The 27,084-nt window shown below is 33.4% G+C and overlaps 1 protein-coding gene across 3 annotated transcripts in view; it reads left to right on the top strand.

The window, feature by feature from the left end:
* Positions 1-27,084, top strand: part of LOC142982522 (uncharacterized) — a 109,783-nt gene that overhangs the window by 6,277 nt on the left and 76,422 nt on the right. The window contains exon 1 of one of the 3 annotated variants that reach the window (XM_076129041.1): positions 19,525-19,935. The exons of the other annotated variants lie outside the window; for them this stretch is intronic. The gene's annotated coding sequence lies outside the window, so the exon portion shown is untranslated. Of the gene's footprint in view, positions 1-19,524; positions 19,936-27,084 lie in introns of those variants that run through there. 3 annotated transcript variants of the gene reach the window in all.

Below are 27,084 nucleotides of genomic sequence, written 5' to 3'. Positions count from 1 at the left end.
AAGTCAGGATTCTCGCGCCTCTTATTCTCTGATCCTCACTATTCGGGTGCCTGAAATACAAAGTCAAACGTTAAAGGCCTTCGGGCGGCTTGAACAACTTTGACACTATGTTGACCACAAACCATACGATAAGAAGAAGGTTTTGTCCATTGTGGTAAATTGGGGTGCCATCTGAAGATTATGAACAAAAAAATACATTTTAGTAGGCCATTTTTAAGCTTAGAAGTCTATAACTTAATTAATTTATGTCCTACTTGAACTAAAGTCGATAACGACCCAACAGTCTCAACTTCAGATCGTACAGTTTTCTTATATCCTTTTGTTTTCAAGAGTCTTAAGTAAAGTGCTTGTATATTCAAATGATCAGATAAGCTCTAACACAGACAATGCTGCCATATATTACTGTTCTTGATAACATTATCATATTATGATGTTACTGTCTTCTGTAACTATGTATTTTGGCATAAAAAGACAACAGTTTATTTTATTTCTTGGAAGTAGTGAGTAATAAAGAGAGATAATGTGACGCATTTGCTCTACATAATATTTTGGGCATGTATATAGTTGGAATTCAGAAACAGTTTGGTTTAAAATGGAGATATGTAACGTAGATGCAAGTCACGGCTGCTTAGTCTTTTATGGTAGTAACTTCCTACTAAATTATTACGATAAAAGGACTGGAGCCGCCGGCCGATGACTCTTGTAGAAAAACTACAATTGTCTTAAACTGCTACGTAGTTTGTCGTGGGAACTGTTGATTAATAAACTACAGTTATGTATAAATTAAAATATTGGATAATTTCTTTGTAATAAACTGAAAAAATAATAAAATAAATAGACGTTATTCCAATTAGTAATTCTTTAAGGGCTAGTTTTTCGACTTATCGATAAGTCAGTATCTGATACATAAAGTACCCGCAAATTATTAAGAAGAAGTGAAACTGGAGTTTCCTTTTTGGGGTATGGAATCCCAAAAAGCAACTGTTGACAAAATCACCTATCTAGCATAAGTTATGGAGGTCAGAGGGATGCCCAGAAACTTCAGTAGAATGCTGTAGGTCGTTGTACAAGTCTTCAGTAAAAAAACAACTTAATATAAAAAGGTACATAGGTATATAAACAATGCGTTATCGTCTTTATTGATTTAAACTTAACCCACAATGAGTTTTATGTTTATGATGAATGTGCACTGGAATTAGTAATATTTACTTGCATCATGAAAGTAAATAATAAACTTCTAGATATTTACATCACGTAACAATAATATGGCGTCGAAGGCTGCAGAAACATTCTTTGGGGCTAAACAAATTGACTCTATGGCAGAAACAAGTGCTCATTCTTTATAAAATTTATTTAATGGCTGGTTTCACTGCTTTTGAATAAGTATCTTTGATGTTTAACTACCATTTGATGTAATATGTAATGAGTTAATCTTACGGTTCTTTGTTGTGTGATCCAAAAATTAAATAAGAGATCAGCTTATCAAGATTCATTGAATGGGTTTTCGAAGTAAGACGTATATTTTTCTTGCCTATTACTTGCCTATTATTACTGCTAATATGCGTGAATGTTTACTTTAATGATAAATTACATATTTTAGCCTACAATTTTTTTTTGTCAGCGTGCTTGGTTACCTACCAATTTTATCAGTTCCACAGTCATGTTTTGCCGCAGTAAAATTATCGTTCTCCCGATAAGTATTGTTGTTACCTCTTTGGAATGGTGTAATTGTTCTCAATGAGGTCATAGGTTCACTTCGCTGTTGATAAAAAACTCTAGATTATTTTTATTCGATTATAATGAGCTTATTTGTTGTAAACTTTTTGGTGCAACGGTACTATCTGCTGTATCTGCGGATTAAGTGCACTGAATTACAGTATATTTTTACTTTGCCTGTTACGTTGTATAAATTTGCGTTTTTTACGGAGTCTCATTTCTACTAATGGCAGATTTTTGGTGAGTTTGTTCATGAATATTGATAAATTGATCCTAGCAAGTGGCAGTCTTTGCCAGTCTTTGATCTCTTCCCTCTTCCTCTTACTCTTCTTTTTTGGCCTACACCCATACGAAATGGCATGATTTCATGCATATGTGTCAGTTTAAGCTTGACAGTTAAACAGGTAAAGATAGAGACGTGTAGTTTTATTTAATTACTAGGTAGAACTCTATCTATTATTTTTAGAGGCGCGATTCTTTTTACAGTTATAATTATATTATTTATACTAGGGTCAATGTAGTAGCAAAGTATTGACGTCAGCCAAACCTAGTTTTTTATCCTCCAATATTTAAAATAAAATATATCATACAGAATACAGTTAGCCCAAATATAGCACCGGAACTTTGTCCTCATATGAAAATGGATTTACAATTCTTTTTTGCAGATAACATTTTGAAAAATTACTATAATGGTTGACTTTCAAAAAATCCTTGTGGGTACCGTAAAAATTTAACTTTGGACCAATTTATCCATCGCCATATATAAATATATTCGACGAAAGAAAATGCAGTTTTGTCAGCTTTACCATATTATACATGTCAAAACATCAAAATTATCCTTCGGATAACGTTACGTCCAAAAAATCGCTACTTAATACAGTATATTGTCGCTGTAACTCTCAGTCAACGGATCTCTTCAAAGCGTTAGTTCTAAACACCTACAAAATACCGCTAGATCATTTAGTATATGAGTTAACTTTCGTTTCGCTGGCGACGCCTCGAGTGCACATGTACTTACAATTACGTGTTTATCTGCATGCAATATTGCTAGAAGGATCTATGTACAGACCTACGTACATAATTATGCTCAATTCTGTTCAAATCTAGGTCGGGGAGACTTGAAAAAGTAGCCAAAGATAAATAAATATTATTGGACAACTCACACACGGTCATTTTGATTCCAAACTAAGCAGAGCTTGTACTGTGGTAACCAAATAACTGATAAACATACTTATATACCTCTAAATACATACTTATATAGATAAATTAACATCCAGGCTCAGAACAAATACTCGTGCTCATCACACAAAGATTTGTCCCGGGTGGGATTCGAACCCACCACACGCGGCGCTACGGTTGTTAGATGGCTCGATTCTTATCAAAATAGGTAATATAGTTAGTTTTCTTTGTCGCTACTGTGTTTTTTTTTATGTGGGAAGGATAAATGTAAAATTGCTCTTGAAAGAGGAACTTTGGTCATAGTAATAATGGCTTTTTCCATTCCGATATGGTTTCACGTGACTTTTTGATTAAACAGAATTTTCCTGTACACGTATATATATGTATTTTTTTTCCTTATAATTATATTTTTACCACTATAAATAACATTTTGTAATTATAACACTTTTTTATCTACAGCTAATAAACTTAAAAATTACAATGTGAAACGAGTAATTACCAATAGTGTATAATACAGTGCATTGAGTGCAGTCATATGCGCGGGCGCAGTGTTTTAAGTGCATTTCAGTGCACGTGCACTCGTGTGCTGTGACGTCAGAGAGGACACCTGGCCGTTGTATTCATCGAAGGAGTGTTGATTTTGCAGTTGTACTTTGAACTGCTTTTGTCTTCGTTATTATCGTAGTTTTATGATTAGTGCCCGGTTCTGAGTACATTTAGCGGTAGTTTATCTATTCAATAGCGTTTTTTATATGAGTTTAAACTCTATTGAATAGATAAACTACCGCTAAATGTACCTCAGAAACCGGGGGTAGGAGATATTCCCGCTTAATATACTTCTAATGTATATTTGGAAGTATGCTGAAATCATGTGAGGACCAATACATACTGCTTATCGTATATGTATCATGCAATTTTGCTACTGCATTGATATATTTAGACGTAATTGAAATAGCTTTTGTTATTGTATCATAGTTTCACGTCGTTTTTGCTTAATTAAAATAAAGTAATGTATGCTGAAATCATGTGAGAGGACCGATGCATACTGCTTATCGTATATACATATGTATATCATGCAATTTTGCGACTGCATTTATATCAAAACTAGCTGACCCGTGCGGCTCCGCTCGCGTGAGTGATTTATTTTTACTAATACAAAGCTTAATTATTCCTTAACAACAAAATATGCTTTTTTTCACGAAAAATATTCTTAAAATTATTTATCCATACTAATATTATAAATGCGAAAGTAACTCTGTCTGTCTGCTACTCAATCACGCCTAAACTACTGAACCAATTTGCATGAAATTTGGTATGGAGATATTTAGATACCCGAGAAAGGACATGGGCTACTTTTTACCCCGGAAAAATGACGCATTTTCCGGGAAAATTCAGGTGGCGAACGAAGTCGCGAATAATCACTATTATAATGACATTAAATTAACAAAATTCCGTTGTCATGGCAACTGTTTTAATGGCGGATATGCCTTAGCGCGACTTCGTTATAATAAGGGATATAAATAATTTTAAGAATATTTTTAAATATGCTTTTTTTCGTGAAAAAAAAGCATATTTTATATCATCACGCTACGACCAATAGGAGCAGAGTAACAGTAAAAAGTGTTACAAAAACGTGGAAAATTCTGACCCATTCTCTCTTATGTGACGCAAGCGAAGTTGCGCGGGTCAGCTTGTATCTCATATAACTCGCGCTTAAGCATATCCGCCATTAAAACTGTTGCCATGACAACGGAATTTTGTTAATTCAATGTCATTGTAATATTGATTATTCGCGACTTCGGTGGCGAAACCTAATTTTCCCGGGAAATGCGTCATTTTCCCGGGGTAAAAAGTAGCCTATGTCCTTTCTCGGGTATCAAACTATCTCCATACCAAATTTCATGCAAATAGGTTCAGTAGTTTAGGCGTGATTGAGTAGCAGACAGACAGACAGACAGACAGACAGACAGACAGACAGACAGACAGACAGACAGACAGACAGAGTTACTTTCGCATTTATAATATTAGTATGGATTAAAGAGTTTTTTCAATTATTGCATCATAGTTTCAAGTCATTCTAGTTACATTGAAATCCGAAATCTAAATCCACGTGATTAAGATTTCGGACCTAGATCACGTGTTAATTAGTAATTGTTTTCGCATTTTAATTGCAGTACTTATATAAAAAGAAACTAATAAGGATATGTGTTTGTACTTATTTAATGTGAAAACAGAGTGCATTTATATTTATATGCAATGAACTTTGTTCCAATTTTCCTGTTATTGAAACCTGATTTCTGCTAAACATATAATTGTGTAGGAGGTTTGTAACTATAAACACAAAGATATATTTCATTCATAGCGACTTTTACGAGTAGCAGTTTTAACGCAACTCTAGATGAAGGCTGAATATCTAGTATTCTTACATGATCTAGATTTGTAAATGTAGAGTATGCTAAAATCATCTACCAATTAGTAATTTCAGTAAGAATTGCTATCCATGAATGGGTTATAGAAAACGAAGTCAGATCAAAATGATAGATGTAGAACATCGCCAGGAAACCTTGCATGCCTAAAATTTATTTAATACATTTATTGAGGGCATGCAAAGTCCCCAGCCCGCACTTGGCCAGCGTGGTGGACTCAAGGCGTAACCCCTCCCCCTTATTTGCGAGGAGACCCTTGCCCAGCAGTGGAACAGTAAATGATTAAATAAAGAAAAAGAAAACAAGTCCTTTATTACGTAAATAGAGGATAGACAAGGCTTTAAAAACTACCGTAAAAGTCTCACTTCACACAACATTTTAAAACAATATACTGTTAGATATCAAAGAACAGTTCCATAACCTATCGCGGAAATAGGAACCTCCACACCCTCAATCAGCTACCAATTAACGTAAACATCTTTGTGATCAAATGTTAAACATAAAACAGTTTTTATATGCCTGATTGTCAATTGTTCGTGCTCGCAGCACGCTCGGTGCGTTGAGTGCAAGCGCACTCGTGACGTCACACGTAGCGAAATATTCGCACGTAGCGAAAGGCAATTGCTCCGTCTTCCGTGGATATTAATTAAAACAAGTGGCTCTAATTAGAAGATTATTTAGTTTTTAAAGTCTATGATTACGTGGCTCATATAATTTTTGTTTATTGCACAAAAGTTGCTTACTGTCAATTATAAAAGATATATTTTTAAAAAAATATAAAAATACCGTAATTAATCTTGTCCGTATACCTCAAAATGAGCCAATTTCAGCTGTAGAATGGCGCAACTAGAAACAATAATGATATGAAACAGTTTTTTTTTGTATGGCAACACTCTAAAATTTCACAGAATGGGCAACTTTTCCTCCTTTAAACAAACTTTATACCGGGAGCTATCAGGAATATGAATAAAAAATCTCCATACCACAATACCTTTCCATTTTCCTCACATAGGCTCGTGTTAATTTAAAAGGCAGTTTTTCCCTAAGTATCCAAGTATCTCATTACACTCTTCATATACGTCATCTGACCGCAGTTCGCTGTCCTTCAATATTGCCTTTGTGAAGGTCGTAACCGCATAATCTGTTTTGCAATAATGTCAATGACACCTTTTAGTCGCAGTTTACGATTGTAAAATGATACTCTAAGTGCAGTGTCATAGATTTATGCAATGATTATGAAATTGACTAGTCATATCAAATGTTTTGAAAGAAAAGACTTCTGCACAGTCTCACATATTAATTTTATTCTCGGAGAAGTAAATAATAGACCCAGATCTTGCCATATACAATGTTAGGTCAATGTAACAGAAGGCGGGTTTATTGCTATAGGCCCGGCACGTCACCAAACTCTGGACAACTATTGAGGATTATTAAAATATAAATAAAAAAAGCCCAATAACAAATTGTCCGACCCGGGAATCGAACCCAAGACCTCATGATCAACAGTTATAAGTACCTACACCAAAAATTGTTAAAAGTTACTAAAGAACAGACTTGTGTGTGCTTCCAAACACACGTTCAGACAGCACTGTTCAGAGGAAATAGGTAGTTTCAATATTTATTTACCAAGACATTGTTGAACATAAATATTATTCAGTAATTATCAAAAAAGCGTCACTGTTTCAATGTACTCTTTAGAGTCAACAAACAAATTAAAGTGTTTCTCTTCGTCTCTATGTACTTAAGCTTTGTTTACTGTTGGTTATTAGTCACGTAGGCAAATTGTTAATTATCATGACTATTATCAGAACATAGTTTAATTAAAATGGTGTATAAACTTGAATCCCAATAGTACGGTTCTAGGATAAACAGAGGACCTGCTATATTATTTATACACGAAGATATGGGCAGAGAGCATGAAACACACCTATTTTTCGCCATTTATAATTTTAGCCGCATGTAATAGTGGGAAAGTCTATTGCGATCTGTGGAGAATCATTTTGTGGCAAAAAATCTGCTGTTATTCTTTCCAAAGCTGCTTAATTTTCTAGTTAATAAGCTATTTTTCATGGTTCTTTTACGTATTTCCTCTGATTTTGAGGTGTTTTCTCCAAAGCCTGTTCTATCAACAGGGTAATACTTAGTTTCTTTTCCTGTTACACCATATTCTGTGTAGTGTTGCCCACATTATCACATGATTAACGCTCTATTAGATCACGATCAAGGTAAAAAGTATTAGAATCTAGATTTACAACATAAACTGTTTAGCTGACATTGTGAACACTTTTGTTATATCTGGATTCCGTTCCAGGAATGTATAGCGGATGCTGCATCATCGATGTGAGAAAACAACCACTTGATCTTTTTTTAAGTGCTTTTAGGAAGTCTTGTTTTTAAACATAGTTGACTAAGACTGTCTGGAAACCAGGCTTTTTGTCGGGGACTATTTAGAAGTACGAACATTGGAGACTATTCTTAAGTTTCTGGAACTAAAACTTATTTTTGGTCTCAAATTCTTAGAAATAATTATCCTATCCGATCTGAAAATGCACTAGTTTTGACAGTATACATTAGTTTATTTTCACTTAAAGAGTTTTCGATAAGAATTCACGTGGTCGTGGTAAAGCGAAGATGACGTATAAATGAATCCGGATTCGTAATTCGCTAATCACTGTTAATCCGATCGCCTGCTTTTATCAATGACGTATGTAGTTTGTAGGTAGCACTAAAAAGGTATTTATTTATATCTAGGTGAAATTATCACAAGTTTTATCAGTATATATCATTGTTATTAAATATTGTAATCTTTAGAAATTTCCTTTGCTGTGAAAATGAAAACAAACTACACGAAACAAACGCGTGCTCCTGCGCATAGTTAAATAAAATAAATACCTGTATTTGTATGCCTGATTAAGTTAACAATACGTTGAAGATTTTAGTTTAGACAACGCCATCTAGTGAACAGAAAAGCGAACTTTGAATATACGTTTTATATTTTTTAAGGAAAATATATTTGCAATTGACAAGACAGGATTAGTATTTTCTAGAAAATTTAAGTGTTAGCTGATTGTTATGTATTGTCAAGCGGAAAATCGATTTGCTCCGTTTTTGCCCTTGTTTACTGTTTAACCTTGGTATTGACAGTTTAGTTTTTAAGAACACAGACTGTATTGAGCGGAAAAAGTATGTTGTGGCGAATATGAACTATGCCTATAGCAGTGTTTGCGTTTGGCCAGCTTTTTACGGGGATACATTTTTAGGCATGGAGTTTTCGGTGTTAATATTTACACAGTTGGCGTTTAAATCATATTTAATATATTCTCTTCTCTTTCTTTCTCTTGTTATAAAATGTATAAGAAAGAGACGAGTAACTGAAAACACAAAAAACTTTTGGAAAGGTGAATAGTGCTTATAAAACGCGTTTCTGGTATACTATGACATATAATAGACATCTACTTGTATGTTTACAAGTCAAATAACGGTACCTAAATAATCCGCTAAGCAGTTGTACAAACAGACGGTTGGTATTTTTCCTCTAAACGACTGTTTTAATGAGATGCCTATAGTCTTGCTTATTGTTTTAGTGGCAGGAAGTCTGCTTACGACGAAACGATAAGCACACACCAAAGTAAAATTATTTTACACGAGGAAAATAGCGCAGATTTACCAACAATTTTTTATATAGTAGTTGTAGGTATGTGAAAGCACATTGTTTCCTTATTCGAAGAAATGATTTTATTGATTAACCAAAGCAAAGGTTTATGATTCTTCTAGTGTAATTTAGGGTAATAAGTCGATACAAAAATACTTAAGTGAGAGTCATGAAAAAGCCTTTCTGCGTAGCTTTACGCATTGTCGGAAGATCAATATGCAACTGTAACAGACAACAGACTATTTTACGGCATCATTTGAATAACTCTGATTGACTTAAGGAAGTAGTGCGTTGACGAGTTCCGCGTTTCCGCGTTTAAGTAATAAACGAGTTGCAAAACAAATTATAATGCGAAAATATATAAACAAGTTTTTAAAGGATTCAGGCTGAATACATTTCTGATCTCTCTATGCAGTGTGACGAGTGCGAACTGAGACTTACAGCTTATACGTCGTTTATCGTAAATTGATTTCTTATGGTCAGCATACGTCATTCCAAAATTTATCCGCCCTAAAAGGGTAACAACTTTTCATATGACTGCCTCCGTGGCGCAGTGGGTAAGGTTCGATTCCCACACGGAAGAATTATTTATGCGATCCACAAATAGTAGTTCTGGGGCTGGTCGTACCTTGTGTCCGTTGTTTGTACGTTTACAAAAGTACCAGCGACAAGAAAAACTCTTAGCGCGAGAGTTGCCTTTGTCAAAAAAACTTATTTTTCAGCTGTGAGTAATTTTACTTCAGGTCGATCAGGGCGGAAAAGGAATAATTATCTACAATAGCCAAGTTACGCCTTTCTATCACAATATTCCTTAGCCCAAATCATGTCATCATGTTATCATGCACTCCGAGTGAAATGTTTCAGGTCAAACGATCACCGAATGGACACTAAACACTAATATTGACAATTGGCTCGTTCAAGACTACACGTGGAACGCTGGAACATGTTTGTATGTGTACTTGAGAACCTCTGTCTTATGTAATTGATTGTGAGGATTGCTTCGTTGAAAGATTAAGGGTTTCACAGATTATTGACAAGTATCGGATAATCTATTAGATAGTTAAAGTGGGAAAATAATGACAGTATAAGATATTTATTCAGATGTGGAGAAATTGACCTAAGGAAGAGTAAATTTGGTGTTATGTCGTCGTTGCTTAATAGGTCTTATTCAAATACAAAGTGTCTGACTAGCTGATGGCATTCCGTGTGTCAGAGTGCCTTATAAAGTAGTAAACCTACTGCTTTAAAAGAAACTTAGTACTCTAATTACAGTTATTCAGAGAGAAAGGCAAAGGAACAGACAGCACTTATGACAGCAGAATCATAAAAAGGGCAGCCAAAATCTCATTATTAATCCTGCTCATAATAAAATTGCTCGAGTATCTGCAGTAACTAATTTGTAGAGATATTGGAGTAGATAAAATATCACTCAGAAGTTCTCCAACTAAGTTTAATCTTAGTTATTAGTTGGGTGTCGAAGTTGGCGCCAGATTTCCGATATAAAGTTCAGACCAGCTGCGGCGCTCCGGATGTCCGTGAACGGTACATGGTACTCATATAAATTGCCTTCTTAGGAAAGAACTGACACCAAACGAGTAATTATTCGAGAAAATTGCATGGATTTCCTCTTTTCGTATTTTTTGTGGTCAGTGAAAGCGCGGTATTTCGTTATGGAAGTATAAAACTTGAAATGATTACGTGCGTGTATTTTTCATATATTTGCATCTGCGAGAGACCTACAAAAAGAAATTAATATAGGTATGCGACGTAGGAACTATTAGTATATTTGTAATATTAGAGTAATTATCTCAATAAAGTATGTAATAGTTTAAGTAGTAATGTTTTAGTTGTTATTTTTAAAGCGTTTAAACTTCAGTTAACGACTTAACAAGGAGATTACGTTCCAGAGTATGTTCTTTGCAGTAACTTTCCTCTCATTGTAGTTATCTGGATACTATACAATAATAATAAATAATACTTAGTTGTTCGTATATTGTCCACCTTTTTCCATTAAACATAAGTTATAGTTACGTGTTTTCCAAAGGGCATGAATTCAATCATAGTTACAAAGAACCGCTGAATAAAATAGCTTTCCCCGAACCTTCAAGTAGCCTGTCTATATTTAAATTGTTTGTGGTCAATATTTATAAAGCATCTACGTATTTGTAGCCAATATACTCTTTTTTAATGCTATTTTATAAATCAAAATTGAAATAAAATGTTCAGTAATCAAGAATTAAGAGCAGTAGTTATTGTACAGCTCAATTAAATATGCGTTATATCTTTTTATGTGAAATAGGCTCTTTTAGAAATTGCAAACTCAGTTTAACTCTCGCAGTTTTTAGTTATTAAGGCGACACTAGGTATTTTTATAACGTTGACAGACTTAAGTTTCACAAACAAGACGAACTTTGCAGCTTTACTAACATAACTACATGACATTGCATACAATACAAACATACCATCTCACACGCGGTCAGCCATTAAAATGCGATGTGTGCACACCCTTAAATAGTTTTCCCAGAATCAAGCAGTAGGCTGTTTCCAGGTAAATTGATAATAGTCGATAACTCTATTTAGAACATGTTGCTGGATTATTTGCTAACAAAAGGGAAGCCTATTTTCAGTACAGTTCGTGAAAAGCCGTTATAAAACCGCATTTCTAAGCCTTTAGTTGGCACAATGAAACTGCCCACGCAAAAAGGTTTCAGTCTTCCTTTCTACAAAAAAAGTTTTAAGAAAAGCTCCCTGTCCCTATGTAATAGTATACAAAAGAAATTGTAATAGGGTCATCAAATCTAGTCATTTTCTAAGGTGTGTCAACATTTAGGTCAACGGAAAGAACTGTGACCTTAATTCGACCCCATTTTGAAAATAGATCCGGGCATACTAAAGGAATTTTAGATGAAGGTTTTACGTGCTTTATTTGATATGAATAGTTTCAACAGTTTTCTAGGTCATAAATTTTGTTATTTATAACTTAGGTGCGTGTATACGTGACCCCTTTGAGGTAAACCACATATAATGTTATCGGGTATTACTCGTCGTAAAATGAACAAAGTTTGTTAATTTTCCGTCTCGCTGTATGTTAAAATTGTGTTTAAATACTATACATAAAGTTATACCTTAATGGATTAAGGTACATACTTGTATAATTTTACGCCTTTTTTCTAGAGTGGTAGGTCCAAAGAGACCAAAAATCGCCACTTGGTACGATCCTTACAAACTTCCATTGCCTCATTCACATCCATACATCTTGTCATACAGGACCTAGTTACGAGTACTACGCACACTAGTATAGTCCAATACACTGGCTTAGTTAAGAGACATTTAAAAATCATATCAACATGGATTTTTTAGCACAAATTTTACCATATTTTAGTCTGATTTGTATAAGCGCCTTATCAAAAATGTTTAGCAAAGCAACATACAAATGAATGCTTACACTAATACCGTAGGGACTGTAGAGAAAACAAACGTATGTTTGGACATTTGTCAAAACACGAGTGAACAAACACGTGTCATGCAGAAAGCTTGGGTTTGTAAAGTAAATGTTTGTGGGTACTTCATGGAGTGGAAACACCTGCTGATACAAACAGTCCTTGAAAATGTTTTTATAAGGTCGTGAAGTTATGCATGTTATGCAGCGATATTTTGACAGAAGCGTTTTTAATTAAGTTGATGAACATAAAGTTCCCAATATGTATTTTGCTGACGTGTCGGACTCAAGGCCTTGCACCCTCTTTATTCTCGTAGTATGTATTACCCAGTAGTGGGATGGTGATGAATTTTATTTATTTTTATACTTTGCACTATATTCCCTTTTTGAAACCTTTTCTATACTCTGGATATAGATTATATCATGCTGCGTTAGGTACAATTAGAATATCCTGAGGAACCATTATGCATAGTGCATTGTAATATATGTTGACGGTATATGAACCCCTTAATCTATACTTAATATTATAAAGCTGATGAGTTTGTTTGTTTGTTTGTTTGTTTGTTTGAACGCACTAATCTTAGGAACTACTGGTCCGATTTAAAAAAATATTTCAGTATAAGATAGTCCATTTATCGAGGAAGGCTATAGGCTATATATCATCACGCTACGACCAATAGGAATAGAGTGGCAATAAAAAATGTAACAAAAACGGGGAAAATGCTCACTCATTCTTTCTTATGTGCCACAAGCGAAGTTGCGCGGGTCAGCTAGTTTAATTCATATGTTTCTTAAACATACTTATCTTTATTGTGTACCAAATGTCAAATGTCCAATTATAATATGGATAAGAATTTTGAATATTTTTTATGTTAATTTTGAAATAAACAATCTTGATTAATTAAATTATCATTATCCAAGTAGCATCTTTTCACTTGAAGGATTTTTCTCAGAGATTTTTCTTGTTTAGTTTTTGCCGTCTCTATCAAACACGTGCAAGCGAATATACAACAGAGGATCTAGTCTTAATGACGCAATAAAAACGACGCTATGAGCCGGAAACCTTGTAGGGTTGACTCTATCAAAAGAGTTTATTTTATTGTTCAAATATCAAATCAAGCTTCTAATAGGTACCGGGGAACTGCTGGTAAGACTCTAAGTTATTGTGATATTTTTATTTCAAATTGAATATTTACAGCAGTAGCTCGAAATTGGCAACTGGTGTTAGAATAAATTGATATGAATGTTCATGAGACTAATGACATAAACAACAAAGTGTCGATGTATTTCTACGGTCTTGTCTTTCTTTTTCATAGAGTGAAATTGCCTTTGCAATGTATAAACTAGGTGTATCTTCATATCGCGTGCGTGACACGTGAGTTGACCACTATGGAATCGCAAACACTTAAGATAAACAATATCAACAGGATAGCGGTGTAAATCACGAACTGTAATCTAATGTGAACAGTTGTGTTATACATTGTACATAACATGTTATGTCAGAAAACACTCCTCAATAAAACGCATCTCAATCTCTTTAATCTCAAGTTATTTCATTAACATTAGATTTAAGGGATTCTGAAATGAAATTCGTAAGGATTTTACCGAGTGACGTTCTTTGGCATCTGCCGACCCCTATGGGAAAGGGCGTGATATTATGTATGTATGTATATGCAAATGCAATTGAGGATTTCTGTCGCATATCTTTATTTCGTGAATTAACACAAAACGACCACAGTGCACATATACCACAGATGATACAAAATAACGAATTGGAAGTGCTGGTCTTTAATGGAGCATTCTACAAATAAATCATGTTAAAATAAAATTCTATATTCCCCTGTTAACCAGAAGTATTAAAACCATTATAGTGAATCATGTTCATATCATGAACAAGCGCCAAAAAACTTTCTGTCAATGTATGTTAATTGCTCAAATAAAACACTATCCGTATTAATAATTCAATATTGATTAATGTCTCATTAAATTGGCAGCCCTGCGGCATGCGTTCGCGCATGTCTATCGTCACTAGGTTTTATTGCTAGTTCTTTTTGTACGTCATTATCGTGTGATGTAGTTGATTGGATGCTGATGAGCTTAGCAACCGGAATATGAAGTATGTTTTTTGTTTTGGTTTGGTAGTTAAGGTTTTTTTGTCTCTTTTCTCATGTACTATCAGTTACTAACTAGTGTTGAATTGTATTTTTTAAGAATTTTGACAGTCGTTAACAGTCACTAACAGTCTTACCGAAGGGTATCGTGTTATAACCCAGGTGTCTGGCTTGTGGAGGTCCGATAGGCAATCGCTCCAGCTGGCTAGGCTGATGATGAGTATTAAATAGGTGTTATGGTGTTAACTTTGAAGTTATCGACTTAAAGCGATTAAGAAATAAACCCTCCCTCTTACCCTCTGTCTGAATGCGCCCTAAATTGAATGCCTGAATGTGGAATAGACTAATTTACAATTATTTTAAGCACGATGTACATACAAAGATATATGTAGATACGTAGTCATTTTTGTATTAATCAGCCTCTTTAAAAACTGTCGAAGTTGCATTGAACTGCTCATTTCGATTACTCATTAAGGTTATTTTCAGACAATGTTCTGCTTACAAAAAAACGACTAACCATTTAGCATCTTGTATACCATAATTGAAAAAGAATCTAGGTTCGAACCTAAATAGCGGATGACTAATCACATAAATACCGATATCTATAATTAAACAACGCATGTTAACTAGCTGTACCATGTGGTTCTGCTTGCCAAACAGATATTTGGAGCATTGAGGTTTATTTTGGCTTGTAATCATAATAAACTGTATGTATTTCGGTTGGTTACGCTTTTTATTGTTGCTTCGGATGAGTAATTAGGATGATGGTTTGACCTGGAAACTTTAAAAGCTAGTTGTATTGGTACTTTGGTTTTATTTATCTATTTTTCGGCCTTTAAAGAGTTAATGGTTAATGATTTATTTTGGACCGTGGTTCGTTGAGAACTGCGGAGTCTATTATTGGACTGGCTGAACTGACCAATCCAGAATTTCTGGTTTCCTGGTTTTCGGGTGAACTTATACGTTTTTGATGGGCTTCAGCAAACATGACCTTTCATTTTTGATCCGATAGAGACTGAAAGATTAATTTAATATAGCTGGTTTTTTTTTAGTGAATCTATGGCTGTAATTTTAAGCTTAGATATGCTTATTCTAATGGAGGTCACACTTGTGTTTGTGATTGAAGATCTGTGTTTGTATGCTCATAAGGTAATATGCGAGCCATGTGTTGCTATTTACTAATACTTGTACGGACTGTGGATGTTACTGAAATTAACTAGTTATGCACATGTGTGAAAAGGGACTAAATGCACTTAAGCACATGTGTGATAAATTTAAAACTAGCACCAAAATTTATAATAACTGTATTTATTTACGTGGAGTTTAGACATTTTAATTGATGCCTATATTTTTAACCCTTTCATGTTTGTAGGGGGGGAAACAATGGACATTTAAAGGTTTAATTTGTCCTCTGATAAACAGTGATTTGGGGTCTTTGGGTTTCTATCTAAAATTTCAGTTCAGTTTTTTCAAATGTTGCCTCTACGAAGAAATATAAAGTTCGCTTTTATTATTCCAAACTATAGAGTATAGTCATATGCTAATGTATCTCGTGATATTTCGACCTACACAAAGTACACGTTATATAAGTGAGTGGTAATTGTACCGCGGGGTCGTTGACCCTGCAACCAGTTTGTTTACTTGCATCCATACACCGGATCTGATACACCAATATGGCCGCGAGACGCTCAATGCGGTCACTCTGTGTCATTCATTGTTTGTTTTCGTTTTTGTATAGCTTTTTTGTTATTTAACTTGCAAGAATGATTGTCCAATAGTGAAAGCTATTTCATGCCTAACTTTTTACTTATAGTATTCTCATCCTTTTATGGTTATCGTCAAAATCATTCCCGCAATCAAATGATTAGACACTGAAAACAAAATTAGTCAAATATTTTTTTCTTAAGTTGCAAAGCTTGCAACTATTTTTGATTTTTTGAACGCTGATCGTTCAATTCAGTGTATTGTAAAGTCGATTTTCTATATAGGTAGAATTCATCTAGCTTTTCGTAAACACAGATTCACTTGTCTATAGTCGACCTCAACCCACTTCTAAAAATACTCTACCGTGAACATAAACCATCAAAATTAGACACCATAACTCTCAGAAGTTATTCTTATCATCACAACAAACTATACATTTGAAAACAAAGTTCATCTTATGCGAAATAATAATAGTATAGTAATATTCAAAGCCACCAATCACGTTTATATCGTCCTTGAACTGAGAAACAAGTTACTATAGTAATTATAGATCGTTTGTTTACAATGTGCCAATGTGATTCCTGTTTGTTGTAGCTAGAGGTACGTAGTGGTTTGGGGTTTGTTAAAATGATATTTGTGAAGTGGTATCTGGGAAACGGCATATATTGGTGACATATTAAGTGAAGTAAGAGAATGGATAAGTCTTCTGTTGTTTAAAAATACATTGTTTGTCATTATGTATTGTCAAAAATTTAACAATATATGTATAGTATGCTTTGATGTAAAAGCTGTTGGTTTTAAATTAAGAAATTCCATTCCAGCTTTGAAAAGCTAAGGAAAAAGGCCTATTTCTTTTGTAGCGATAGTCTGTGTATTTTTTCAAAGAGTGAATGAGGTTTTTCTCTTACATTATAAGACAGTTTATTGGTTTATTTCATAAGTCATCAACAGGGGCAATGCTACCTCCTAGTGGGCGCCGAGGTTTCGTGGGGCAAGGGCAACGGCAAGAGATCCAGAAGGAATAGTAATTAACCAAAAAATTATATTTATTTGTATAGGAGGGTGCCGAATTAATTTTCCTTGTAAATTTAGTCCACAATATTATGAAAACCTATAGTTTATATCAAGGTTGAATAGAACGCAATAAATACAATAACAACAAACGTATTACGTCGAAACAACGATAAATTGGTCGAATATCGGTTATTTACCGTAGTTTTGTTTGAGCGTCAATGTATCGGCATTTCCGATTGGTGTTACGTCGATATGTCGATATTATCGCGTGCTCCACTGATAGCGAATTAACGGCTTATCGATATCTCTAACTATATTACGTTGACTCATCAGGAATTTTCTTTTGGGGCGCTTTTCCGGTTTTCTGATTGGTTCAGTGGTTTGTTTAGGGAGGTAAATCGCAGACAGAAGTGACTTGTGAATAACTATTTGCATAGTGTAGGAACTACATAAGAATCTTGCATCTAATATGACGGGAAAGTTAACTAGTCTTTTCATTATTGAAATATTGACCAAGCTTTTGAAGCTTTCCTTTCCTGTTATAATTGCGATAGTTTTGGTGTTTGGATAGGTGTTTGTTACTTTTTCAAAAACTGCTGAAGAATTTTGATATTTGGCACACAGACAGTTTATAACCAGGATAATTTAACTCGAACGAATTTGAGGGTAAAACTAGATAATTATTTAATTTATATCAAAGAGTATATTATACCTTAATAATATTGATATATGCGAACGGAATAATTACATAAATAATTTATTTAGTGATCTAGGTACTTAATTGATATAACTACAAAATTATTTTATCCTTTGATTGTAATATGTACATTAATTTTTGTATTTGATCAAATTTAATACGGAAAAATTAGTTCTAGAACTATTTTGTTTCAAAATAATTATTATAATATAAATTGCCAGCTGTGAAATTGTTTAATAACATCACAAAGAGAAAATAAAATATGGCCACGTCAAATTTAGTTTATTTCAGTGCCGTTTTAAAACGGATATTCTAATGTCCGAAGGCTCAATGTTTAGTTATATTTTGAAATATTAATTAGGAGGAAGTGAGCCGTTGCCATTTTGTGAAGGTTGCGGCCGAAAATTCAAGGATTATTCCACTATTTAGTTAGTAAACAGTTGATCGACTAAGATTAGGATTTTAGACGATTATCTTGTTGCTCTAATTAAAAAAGCAGCGGCAATATGTCTGGCTGAATGTAAAAAAAACGGAATTAGAGAGAGGTTATTTTAGTTTTAGATCTCTTACTCCCAATTTCTGAGGTACATTTAACGGTAGTTTATCTATTCAATAGCGTCAAATTTCATACAAAAACATAACGCTATTGAATAGATAAACTGCCGATAAATGTACTCAAAACTGGGGGTTAATAATGATTATTTTGGGCCTGATCGACCAATTTTCTCGGATATGAATTCTGTATGCAAAAGTTAAGGTAACAAAAAATATAGATCTTTGTAATATTATCTATATGATATTTACTATAGAATAGAAGTCTCAATGTGTTAAAATATCAAACAAATTATGTACATAATCGTGAAATTCGTATTTAGGACACGAGTCCCTCGGGACGATCAAATAGCTAGTTCCGTCACCAGGCGATTAAACTCTGACTCATGCACTAAAATACGAGTCCGTTAAACGAATGCATATTTCGTTATCATTTCCCGCTGACACCATGTCATAGTGTCAAAAGTCAACGTGCTATATGTAAAAAAAACCGGCCAAGTGCGAGTCAATCGACGAAGTCAAGTCATAATATTTATAAATATTTACTTACAAATGTTCAAGTTTCTACCTTTTTGTTAAGATCGAGTAAAAATTGCTTAAAAATTACGTTTGTTATTTGGGAGGCGTCCTTTAATATTTACTTTATTGTTATTTAATTATTTATTTTGAAAGCTAATATACAAGTAAATATTCTGTGAAGATTTGAAGCGTCTACCTGTTACTGTTTTTAATATTGAGCAAAAACTATGAGAAAACACATTTATTGTATGAGGACTTACAACCCCTTAATATTTATTTTAAATGTTTATATGTTGTTAAAGCGGGAACGGAAATACAAAATTTGTAAAAATTTCAGCTTTCTAGCTATCACGGTTTATGAGATACAGTCTGGAGACAATCAAACAGCAGGGGCTTAGATAGGGTCCCGTTTTACCCTTTACGGAACCCAAAAAAAGAACAAAGGAGTGTATATGACACGGAATAAATAAATACATAACGAGTTTTACATTTGGATATCATTATTCGCGCTCGGTATTGGCGCGCAGTACGCGTTGAGTGCGCGACGTATGTATCGGTATCTTTGTTGATAATTATTTTATTTACTTTGAACGCGCGCGAACTTTGTAGTTCTAGTGTTGTGTGCTCAGCGCAGTGATCGCACGTGTCCCACTCTAATTTAAAAAGTTACAACGCGATTTAAAAAGTTTGTGTTCCAAAAATAGTGAAGTGAAAAAAAAATCGTTTTATTAATACTTGTGTTGTGGTATCCAGTCGATTGTTCCTGTTTTTTTTTCTTAATCGACTAAGTGTTGTGTTTTATTGTATTCAGTGACACAGTTTGGGATATATTTCGTGAGAGCTTGTGCTCTCTCGTATTTTGGCATCATATTTTGGCAGAAGTAACGGTCACAAAATGTCTGTGAATCACACGGGAATGTTACCGAGTGAGTACATTAAACGAAAGTTTTCATCAATTGTTATTAAATATTTGAATTATAAAATTTTTATTTCGTGAAAATCAAAAAATATCGAAAATACAATCAATAACTGTCAAAGGAAATTATCTGTTTGCAATTCAGATAACGGTATTTATCGAAAAGGACACAAAGGGGACGGATTTAATGCGTAAATTGTACGAGTCGTGTACCCTTATCGTGTTATTTATAGAGAAATATATTTCTATATTTATTTAGGAACGTTGGCCTGGATTGTCAATATGTTTGTTTAACCGTCGTAAGCTATCTCGGTTCAAGTGTCAAGACTCCGATAGGTTACTTTACTCGTGCAAATTAGCGGGAAAATGTGTTTGTGAGAAGTAAACAAAAGATTAACCCCCGCTTTCTGAGTACTTTTAACGGTAGTTTATCTATTTAATAGCGTTTTTTTATATGAGTTTAAACGCTATTGAATAGATAATCTACCGCTAAATGTACCTCAGAAATGGGGGGTAAATGAATCAATTGAATCCTTACCTTCCTAGATTCGCTTTTTACCGAAATATAAGTACCTACATATATTTATACTTGTGCAATGTGGAGCAAATTTATATTATACAATGTTTGTGTAGGGAGATAAATTGTAGGTATGTGTGATATTTTCGCGAATATTTTCCTTATTGTGACTGTTAACTCAATTAACTTTGACCTATTGGACGAAGCTTTGGTGTTTTTGTATACGTGTATTTGGCAATAATAACTTATTTATTTTCATCTCTTAATATTTTTAAATAACAGACTAAAATGTTTTTAAAACTATAGCTAAATATGTACTAGAGCCACAATATTTTAAATTCGAAGTAAGGTATATACGAAGTAAGGTACTCGCCTATGCCCGGTTTCTGAATACATTTAGTGGTAGTTTATCTATTCAATAGCGTTATTTTTGTGTGAAATTTAACGCTATTGAATAGACAAACTGTTGCTAAATGTACCTCAGAAACCGGCGGTCATTCGAATACTAACTCAAACAAAACCTATTATTTACATAACTACGAATATATAATCCCCACATCACTAGCTCATTACTTTCAAAGTACTTGCATCACAGACTTAAATACATATTAGACAGGCCGTCTGACAGTTCTATTCGTAGTAGGAAACCCTTTAATAGATTTAGCAACGATATCTAAAATAGACCAGACTGGTACTATGTAACACTACAAATTGCATTTGTGGGCACTTGTACGACTTCTATACATATAAATGTATGTAATTCTGTATTAGAATGGATATCAAACCATTGAGAGAGTTAAATAATTCGGACTTTTTACGTAGTTTGAAGAAATTACTGAATAAAAATTGTCTTAACTAATATAGTAGCAGTTGTTTAAACTTATAAAATGGCTGAAAAACAGCTAAAAATTAAATTGTATAAAAGGTTTAAGCTAATGATTAATAAATTAGTACAATAAATACATTGCCTTTATGATAATCAATAGGAAAAAGTTATCAATTGTACAAATAGAAAAACAGTAGCACGTATTTTTTATTGATAATTACAAATATTATATTCCGCAAATGAACAAATTTTATAAAATTTCATCGATACATGTTCATGATAATTTATTATTTGTTATTGTCGAAGTAACCCGTTTTAATTAGATTCACTGCTAGCGTGCAGTATAATGTTAATTAATATTTATGAATTAGTGATATCATCATTATCGCTTTAACGATAAATCAAAATAACAAGTAAATTAGCATATACGTGATGATGTTTAGGTGGACTTTGCGCTCGGAATCTTACTTATAGCGGTTAGTGATTCGTAGGTTAAGCAACTTTAGCGCGGAAATTCTGTGGATGGGTGGCCATTTTGAGGTTTTTTTTTTAACTGAGCGTCTCTTTGCATTGTTAAGCGCGTAAGCAAGTCAGTCCCAGTATTGCTAGTAAAAAGAACTGTCTTTAAGCCATGTCAAAGGCTCTGAACAATTTTGACACTAGGTTGACTAAACTACGAATATACGAGATATAATATTTTCAACCTCATCATTTAGATTTTCCTCTTTCTAAAAAGATGGCAAACAATTCATAGATATTGGTCAATAATTCCGAGACAACATCTTTTTCCAGAGATAAAATTAAGCACTAATCTGGTGTGTCCAGAATTAACTAGATAGTATCAGAAATAAGGCTAGGTCAGCGGTGGATAATAGCTTATAGATCAAGGTCCATTGACAGCTAAAATTAAATGAAACTGCAGGTCAGCTTTAAGCCATTTTTATACAACCACTAGCTCAATGGTGCGGCTCCATTTACGGTAGAGGAGTAAAGAAAAAGAATTATAGGTTGGTTCTGAAAGAAATAAAGTTAAGTACCGGAGTTTGGTTTCAGGTCTTGAACTCTCCGTACAAATTCGTAAAAAATCGGTTTAGAGTTTTAGGCGTGAAAATGTTGCAGACCAAGTCACATTTATTGATTAGTGTTAGTAAAAGAGTGTGAATTATCATCACCATCAACCTAGCCTTTCTTGTTGGAGTCAGCTTGCAGTCTCACCGGATGCAGTTGAATATGAGTATTTTACATGGAGCAACTGCCTATCAGACCTCCACAATCCAGTTACCTGGGTTATAACACGATACCCTTTAGTAAGTCTGGTTGTCAGACTTTCAAGCTTATGACTACTGTTAACGAGTAATGGAGTATGGATATCTAGGTGAAATAATAATTTCCATTTAAATTGTTTAAAATTAGATATAATTTTTATTAGTGACTTTGATAACCTTAACTGTCATTACTTTTATTGTCTGAGGAAATAAATAAGTTTTGTTTAATTATAGTTGTTTCCAGAAATTGAGATTAAATTTACTTACCTACTTACTTTAGTAATGACGAAATAATAGGTAATTTTGTTATAACAATAATTCTTTTATTTGTACTTAATATGCCGACTATTCTTATATGATAAACTTCAAATTGATAATTTAGAACTTGTATATTTATTTTTCCAATGCTTTGTAGAATCTTGGAAATCATTATTAATTAATATTATACTTTTACTGATTGATTGATTTAGATAATATTCTACAAAATTATAGATATATTATGACCTGAAAAAGAACTTTATAAGATCCTAATTCAACAAAAAGTACAAAGCCACATTACTCTCTTTCGCACAGTCGGGTAAAAACCAACGCAGACGATACTACGGGCATATACTACTCGTCTTTACAAAGTAAAACCTGCCCTTTTCATAAATACCAACCCTTTTCATAGTAGGTACTAGGTAACCTTTGCGCGTGACGTAGTCAGACGTCATACCGTCTAGGATGATAATCGCTGTCTGGCTGTGACGCCATTGAACAAACGATATAAGTGAAATAGAGAGTGAAGTTTGTTATAAATGTACAGAAATATTCATGTATAATAGAATACGGGAATTAACGCGAACACGCATTTTACCTTAAAATGCCTAACGTTTCGGCGCAGGTTGCACTCGCCGTGGTCGCAGGCTGACAGGCATTAAGGTAAAATGCGTGTTCGCGTTAATTCCCGTATTCTATTATACATGAATATTATACATTAAACATGCAACGCGAGAGTTTAAAAGTTATGAGTACAGAAATATTGTCTAGGTGTGTAAACTTGGCAATGAGAGTGAAGTTTAGTATATTTGAAGATTTCTTCGTGATTTGTCATGGATTTGAGCTTAGAGACGTAATTTTTTTAAAGTAATTCTTAACTATCACGATGTCATTGCCATTATTGTAATAATGATTTCTATAGATAGAAGATTATAATTATGAATAACAAGCTGACCCAGCAAACGTTGTTTTGTCATAAAAAAAGTGTCACTTCGGGGCATGAAAAATAGATGACCGAATCTCAGCCCTACTCAATATGCTCACAACATTTCATGAGAATCGGCCAAGCCGTTTCGGTGGAGTACGGCAACAAAAAATGTGTCGCGAGAATTTTATATATTAAAATATCAATTTGACACTTTTCAGCTTTACTAACTTGTGAGCTTAACTTAGTTCTTACACTATTATCAATATTTGATCTAACTTAATAAATTATTTGTGTGGGTCCTATTTGTTAGTACAGACTATTATTATTTTGATGACATAAGTTCTCGTTCAGTTTATTTTAAGGATATGCGTCCAATTGTCCCAATAATTGTTTGTTAATGTAAGTGAAATATTAAAAAGAGAGGTTTTATGTTTAAAAAATCTAATCGAAATCTTGGAAAGACTAAAACCTGCATTGAAAGTCTTTCTGCTGCATAATGATGACTGAATTTTACTTTTATCTTAGTATGAGGTGATTTTTATTACTCATTTTTCATGACAACGATTTTCCTCACTTTAAGCGTAACAAAGAAGTCCGATATTCAAAATATATAGATATTATTTGGAAATATAAGGACAATTAGACGACTAATTAGATTTAAAAAGTTCGTTAAACTAATCCCAGTTTTTAAAACGGACCTAGTGTCATACACAAAAGTTACTTATAGTCACTCAATATACAAGCAGGTAGAAATGTTCTATAGTAATTATATTTCTAAATCAAAACGTATAAATTTAGACGTATTGGAACTTTTCAATCAGTGTTGAAAATGCATTCAATTCGCAGCGATGTTAATTGCTGATTGCCTCCCACGCACAGTTTAAAAGCATCTTTGCATACGTATGTCAGTTGCCTATGTATTTACAAGATATATATGTGTACAATTTTATAGTGTTTGAAGTGAAATACTCAATCAGTAATTAGCCGAAATGGTAAGAGCCCAATACAAGCAGATTTATGCAGGACGAGTAATGATAAAAAAAAATATGGTGACGTATTCGTATATACATATTTTTCTGTAATGTTTTAAGAAATTAAGTCTGAAGAGAAGGTAATTAATATAGTTATGAGATTGTTTCGTTGATATACTTAATGCTTGTGTATTTATATTTTATTACCTATCTATTATTATCATTTACTTGGTTCAAAAGGGAGCCGTGTTCGACCGTTCGTATTCTGTGAGTTAAATATAATACTCGATGCTTGCTATAAATAATTCAATACTAAATGCTGCCGTATTGAGAGCTGTGACAAACATCGACGGGTCTGCCGCAGGGCTGTCGCTTAGTACCCTATAATTCCTTTGTAACTCTGGGATTCTAGATCTTAGTTTTCAGTGATCAGAGACAATACGGTGTTTAAGTATATTTGAGAAAATTGTGCTTCCGAAATGCATACATGCAAATACAATAAAGCATCGATAGAAACACTTTATAAATGTTTATGTTAAACCCACTTCTTTATGCTGCTGTATATAGATCTTTCTCTTCAATCACTACTTAACGTACTTCAATAAAGACAATACTAAGGTACCTACTGCCAATTGAACTTGGAACTGGTTAGTGTAATTTACTTCTACTCATAGTGTTTCTTCAACAAATGCAAAATTGCATCAGCACTTATTGTTCAAACACTAATCAAATCATTATTTCAACATGTTTTTATAATTCAGAACAGATGTAAGCCAAATCTCTTTCAAGTGTTTGCCAACCCTATCTATAAGTGACATTTAGTCTGCGCGTGAGCACGTGTACGGTCTATTTTCGTTAACCTGTGTTATGAAGCGTTACAGACATTCCACAAAAAATAATCTAATATATAAAATTCTCGCGTCACCGTTTTCGTTGCTATACTCCTCCGAAACGGCTTGACCGATTCTCATGAAATTTTGTGAGCATATTGAGTAGGTCTGAGAATCGGCCAACATCTATTTTTCATACCCCCAAGACAATGTTTGCCGGGTCACCTAGTTCTTATATAAAAACTGACTTCAAAGGAAAATGTCACTTTTTTTAAACCCTGAAATAATATAATTATTATACATTCACACATAAAATCACGCCTTTTTCCCATAGGGCTAGACAGAAACCACAGAATTCGCTAATATATTTTTAAAACTACTCGTCAAATCTGGACCAAATTGAAATCATACTACTTAGGAAGTACCAGATTTCATTAAAAATGATTAATTAAAATCGCCTCCCGCCTATAGAAAAACGATGATTAAACAAACATAAAGAAAAAATACAGAAAATTTTAAAACCTCCTGCTTATTTTAATATCGGTTAACAAATGATCGCTTCGCACTCTTCAACATTGTATAATGACTTCCGTTTACGTGAAAAATAAGTATTTTCGCCAATTTAATAGCATTTTCCTTGACTTGTGAATTTCATGAATTTTGTCGAGTTCAAGGTCTTGTGTTTTATTTTTACTAATTGTTGGCATATGTCATTGTCTGATGGAAAATTCTCGAACGTGAAAAGTAGCCGTATGTCCGTCTTTTATATATTTTTATCGTCTACGTCAAGTTTGAATATCAATAGTTGTTTTTTAATAGTAATTTTTCTCTTTTAGTACGATTTTTTCAGCACTATTTTTTTATTATTTATACCTTTTCGTAAAGGGTGCTTAAACCGTGCATAAAGAGAAATATCTACTTCCTTTATTATATGTAAAAGATTAAAAGTGTTCAAACACCAATATATTTTATGCGAAATGTACAAACAATTATTTTTAAAGAAATGTGTAATATTTTCAACCGTGTGAAGTAATTTATTGATCTGCTGAACATGTGTGGTGTCTGAAGTGTTATATTATCATACAATATGCACCCGGTGATATGGAAGACACGTGTACGTGTTACATACTTGTTCTCGATCAGTTATGTCATCTTGACAGCTTTTTATGGAGAATAATGGCCATTTGTTTTGTTAGACGTGACAAAGTCCAGGTGGAAAATATGAAAATTTTGTTTGAGTAAAATATGTTGCTGAAAATAGAGAAAATCTTACGTTTATGATGTCGAAATCTTAAGCTATAGCGGACTTAAAATAGGTGAAATTCTTCTTTTATATTGTTGTACTACAAGTTATTACAAATAGACAATTATAATATTACAACTAAAATGCTTAGTCGTGACGTCACGATACAGTCTTTTCTCATAAAAGAAGTATTATTTTCCAAAAAAAAACCACAGTTTTATTAAGTATCAAATATACTGCCTTGAGAAGAAAATATAAGTTAATGTATAATAGAATACGGGAATTAACGCGAACACGCATTTTACCTTAAAATGCCTAACG

Source organism: Anticarsia gemmatalis, chromosome 22 (assembly GCF_050436995.1).
Source record: "Anticarsia gemmatalis isolate Benzon Research Colony breed Stoneville strain chromosome 22, ilAntGemm2 primary, whole genome shotgun sequence".
Taxonomy (NCBI): Eukaryota; Metazoa; Arthropoda; class Insecta; order Lepidoptera; family Erebidae; genus Anticarsia; species Anticarsia gemmatalis.
Note: the sequence above shows the minus strand (reverse complement) of the source record. Positions and strands in the feature narration are given on the sequence as shown.